The 5,092-nt window shown below is 37.4% G+C and overlaps 1 protein-coding gene across 6 annotated transcripts in view; it reads right to left on the bottom strand.

Moving 5' to 3' along the window:
- ablim3 (actin binding LIM protein family, member 3) overlaps positions 1-5,092 on the bottom strand; it is a 51,679-nt gene that overhangs the window by 44,368 nt on the left and 2,219 nt on the right. The window lies entirely within an intron of this gene.

Genomic DNA, 5,092 nt, shown 5'->3' with positions numbered 1-5,092 from the left:
TAAAAAAAAAAAAAAAAATCCAAAATAACCTTTTTGCTATTTTTTTAGACCATTTTTGTGAAGTTTTGGCACAATTTTAATAAGGAAGGTCAACCTCACTCACCTACAGGTATGCTGGGTTACGCCACTCTACATGCAATTATCTATTAGGCATCACTTCAATCAATAGCTAAATGTTCTGGCAATCTCAAATTTGCCTTTAAATTCCTGAGTGGTTGCCTCTCTCTGCATTGGAAATGGTTCACTGGTCCTTCTCAACCCTATTCTCCACCTGGAGTGATGCTCTGGAATGGTCTGTCCTTTAACCACCATCAGGATCTAGGCCAGGGGTGGGCAAGCTACGGCCCGGGGGTCATGTGCAGCCTGTTAAACTATTTAATCTGGCCCGTCAAACTAGAATCAATTATATTGATAATCCTAATTATTGTTTTTATTTCAGGTGTATTTCAGATGGTGCAATACAGAAACACTGACATCTGTCCTGGTTCAGAAAGTTATTCAGCATTTATGTCTTTTGTTTGAAAGTTTTGTTGCTTTTCTGAAGTTCATGTGTAATTTCTGAGTCGGACAGGCATTTTTCCGGTCATTTCAACAGCACATGAATGCAGCATTTTTTTAAGCTTGTGTTTTTCTCTGAGGAACATCATCCCACTGGTGCAGTTGGATCTAAAATGAGAACAAAATTAAAAAAAAACTAAAATGTTCTGTTTTAAAATAGTTAATTTTTTAATCATAATTAGCTTGTCTTTGTCCAAATTCCGTATTCTTTTTTTTTCTTAAACTTAAATTTCACTCTGTTCACCTACAAATGTAGCTGGTAGAAGGCTGAGAAAACATTAATGTCTTCTAAAACGCCTATTTCACTCTAAATATGTGATTCTTTATTGACATGCAAATAGACAGCTAGATCTTGAGGGTAAACTAATGTTAAAAGCGGATAAAAAATGTTTTAAAGACTTAAAGTTTAAGGAATATTTTAAAATATGCATTTTTTTTAATTTACATTGAATTCTAACCATTGAAATGATTTGCAATCTTATGTTTTTAAATGTTCATCTTATTTGGGGCGTTTGCAGTTTCTTCTTTAGATGTACTACACTCTTGATTATGAATGCTTTTAAAGGAGGACAAACTTTTTTTCCCCTCCATCACTTGCCAATACTTTTAAATATAAATTAAAGGAACCAAAAAAGCAAGCTCCGATTAAATGCTGTCTCTTTAACAGACTGAGAGACCCATGAATGTAATAAATATCATCTGTAATCAGGTGGGTGTGCTGAACTGGCTTTCCAACATCAACCAAAGAGCAGAAAATGTTGCAAACTGCTCTTTTTCTGAGGTAGACTGTAAGTCTTCAACCAGTGCTCACCTGGGACATTGTCAGAGTCAGTAAAAATGAGCAATAACTGCTTCCCATTCACAAAAAACTTTTTACACCAAGTCTCTCCACAATGAACATCTCTATTCTCTGCCCTAAATCTAAAGTGGCCATCGATCGCAGCACTTTGTGATTTCCACCAATCCCATTTTCTTTATCTATCATCATCTCCATCAGGTCCTGGGGTGGAAACATCCATCTATGTGTACACAAACACTCCACAGAGAAAGAGAGGAGGGTTTGTCTGATCACCAGAAGCCAAGGTCATTAACAGCGGCAGCATACTCAAGGACACACTAGAGCTTTGGTACTGAATTGCTTAATATGTTTGTGATTTTACAATGACAAACACATTTTAGTTCCATGCTGTCTCTGCTAATCAACAACCTGGAACGCAAATAACAGAGTACACATCATTTTTGCAATCAAAATTGAACTAAAACATACTTTTTCTCCCCAAATTGATGCCAGTTGTTGGTGACTCCAGATACAAATTCCTTGGTACATCCCAGCATCTGTGTTTGCATCTGTGCATAATCTCTTCCCGCCTTTGTTACCCGTGTTATTGAGCTGAGGCGCCTGGCATTATGGAGTGATGAATAGCGTTTGGCTCTGCTTTGGACTGTGCACCAGATGAAGCAGGAGCGCAGGAATCATAAACGATACGACTCTCCTCCTTCTCCACCGTTGCCTCTAGTTTATCCCTGTCATAAAAACCAGGGGAGCACAGCTGACAACAAAACTGCACAAAGAGAAATCCATCATTTAATCTCCACCTGCACGTTCTGTTTAGGTCTACAGTTTACGCAGCGCATCTGTGGACAAAGATGAGGGGCAAATAATTTATCAACTTGTGCTGTTTATGTGTTAATAACTGAGCTACTCAGCTTTCACTGGAGCTACACTTCCATATTTTTGTATCGAAATAATAAACTGACTCTATAAAGTCACCATAAAGCCTTGAGTGTAGATTTCACAGTATCATTTTAAAGCCAATTTTTAATAAAAAGTTACTTTATTTATTTATTTTTAATGCCAGATGTTTTAAGTGATCATGTTAAGACAGACGAGTGCTACTTCAACAACAAGACAAACAAACGTCCTCACTAAAAAGCACATTTGTGTTGTGCAGAACTAGCTTTTATGACATTTTTGCAAGTTGATCGTTAAATTATCCTTAAGTTTCAAAGCTCCTACGAAAGTTATTAAATGATTCCGGCATTCTCGAATCCACAGGAAATAAATGTAAAAGATTTTAGAACAAGAGGCTTTAAAACACCTTATGATGATTGTTTTGGGAAACCAAGAAACACCAAAGGCGTTTCCTGTATTTTATACAAAAAAACCCACAAGATTTGATAAAGTTTTGTAATAATATATATTTGTATACATACATTTGTGTATATACATAGCATATCTGCTATTATGTTCTTGAGGGTATACGTAAAGATCCACTATGATGAAAGTTTGGTTTATGGTGTTTTTAACAAGTTCTTGTGGAATTTTTCTCATAATGGAGGACATATATTAAGAAAATTGAGATTTAAACTCCATTTCTGAATTGTTGTGAATCTGGATTGAACAAAAAAAATGCCATTTGTAAAAGTGATCATATGTGATGTAGAAAATAGACTGCATCCACTTGTTACCTCATCCAAGCTGGCTCAGATTAGCTCAGAAAAATGTTGTTTCTGTTGCACCAGTAATGTCAGGTAGAAAATGTGAGGGGCTGTAAAATTGCAGAAGAGTGTGTAAACAGTTAGCTCAGCTATGGATGAAAGGAAGGGGTTTTCAGGGTTGCTTAGTCTGACAACTCAAAAGTGAATTTCTAATGAACTATTGCCGGTCTACAGAAACTGTGTCCAACTAAGCTACGCAGGCTTTTTGATTTGGGCTAAAAACAGCAAATCAATAATTGAAAGATCACTGGAAGCACTTTTAAAGGGCCTCAAAAGATGATCAGAGTGGGTCTTTATATACAAGAGTTTTCCTATTACTAGTTCTCAAAACTGAACAAGGATGAAGTGTTAAATTGTAAATATGCAGAAGTGCAATCTAGAACAAAGTAGTTTTCTAGAGTGAACTAACAAGTAAAGACAGTAAAGAAAATCTCACATTTTCTTAAAGACTGAGTCAAATCCAAAAAAATCTACTTTTTTAAGCCCAGGCTTAGAAACAGGAAAGGTTATGATTCAACTGGACTGTATCAAAGTCAACACATCCTTACATCTAGAGGTTATTTATAGGAACCCAATGATTCAGCCTAAACCCAGTTCTCCTGTAAATTCATTTTTCCAATCTTAAACATTAATGATGTGTATTAAAATAAAATAAAGTGACTTGTTTGTCATATTATACTTTACTTTAACATATTTACTTGGATTAAAGTAGTTCAACTATTATTCAAGCTTTTATTTTAGTAAGCACATATGATCAAAATTACACAAAAAACATCTTTTTCCTGTGTACATCTGCATTTAAACCAATAGCCAAAGTAATTAAGCTGCATGATTTGCAATAAAGAACTTTCAAAGTGGACAAACCAATTTAATCTTAAATCCTCTTCAAAAATTCCAGTACATTTTTCTGAATTTAACCTATCGCTTTTTTGTGAAGACAAAGAAAAAGCAAAGAAAAACCTGTCAGTGTTGCCTGTGATTTATGGCTCTGCAGAACCCCTCTGGTACTTGAACTCAATGATCTGTATATTGATCAACATGTGTTTTATTGCTCCCTTGAAACACACAAACTGTACTGTACTGTATGCCCTCTCTGACACAAAAACACCCTCAGATTCTTATATTCTTTCCAAAAAAACATGTATCGCCCTTAAACGTTTTGTTTTGTTGTAAAAAAAACATGTTTTTCAGTCTTATCTGCAAACCTAATCTGATTGACCGCAAAGTAACAAAAAGATAAAGACAGACATTTCAGATATCATCATGGCCTTTGGGCGATCACACCCCAAAACTGCAGAAATCTGCTAAGTGTGCTGCTCTACAGGCCCAGTCATGACTGAGCATGAGCAGACGTGGACTGAAACTGGAAAATATCTCCTCCTGCTTGCAGTGTTGGAAGACCAAAGGTCACGCCCCGACCTGAGAGGTGTGAGAACACACACGCACGCATGTGGTTAACTTCAGCCGTACAAGCAAACCATAAGCTTGAGCGTGACACATTCCACATGCTGACATCGCCCTCATTTCCGTGCACAATCCTGCTTGAGCACATGCTTCTGAATCCTTTAGCTGGCCGTCTGTGCTACCCCTCCGCCCTCATTGTCAAATGAGCTTGACTAAATGTACTCATAATATTTCAAAGAGGAGAAGCAGCAATTAGAACAAGTATACATAGATGGAGCATCCCGCCGGGTGATACACATAATGCTGAAGGGCGGACAGGAAGTGCATCGGTCTCCTGAGAACCTGGTGCAGATCAAGTCCCGCCAGCATTACAGACAGCCAGCTAAGCTGCAAAGAACTAAAAAAAAAAAAAAAAAAAAATCAACACCAGGACCTGGAAATCTACACAACAAAGCAAAGGCGTGCACACAAGGATGCATGCAGGGAAAGCCCTGATTCAGCTGACAGAGGATCAGAGTCAGCTGACACAAGGTCATCTCCGTATTATGGTTGTCCCTGGGCCATTCTAGGGGAACAGTGACAGAAACCCCCAGGCTGACTGTCAGATTTGTTTGTCATGTGCTGCATCACA

This window comes from Oryzias melastigma, linkage group LG10 (genome assembly GCF_002922805.2).
Source record: "Oryzias melastigma strain HK-1 linkage group LG10, ASM292280v2, whole genome shotgun sequence".
Classification (NCBI taxonomy): Eukaryota; Metazoa; Chordata; class Actinopteri; order Beloniformes; family Adrianichthyidae; genus Oryzias; species Oryzias melastigma.
Note: the sequence above shows the minus strand (reverse complement) of the source record. Positions and strands in the feature narration are given on the sequence as shown.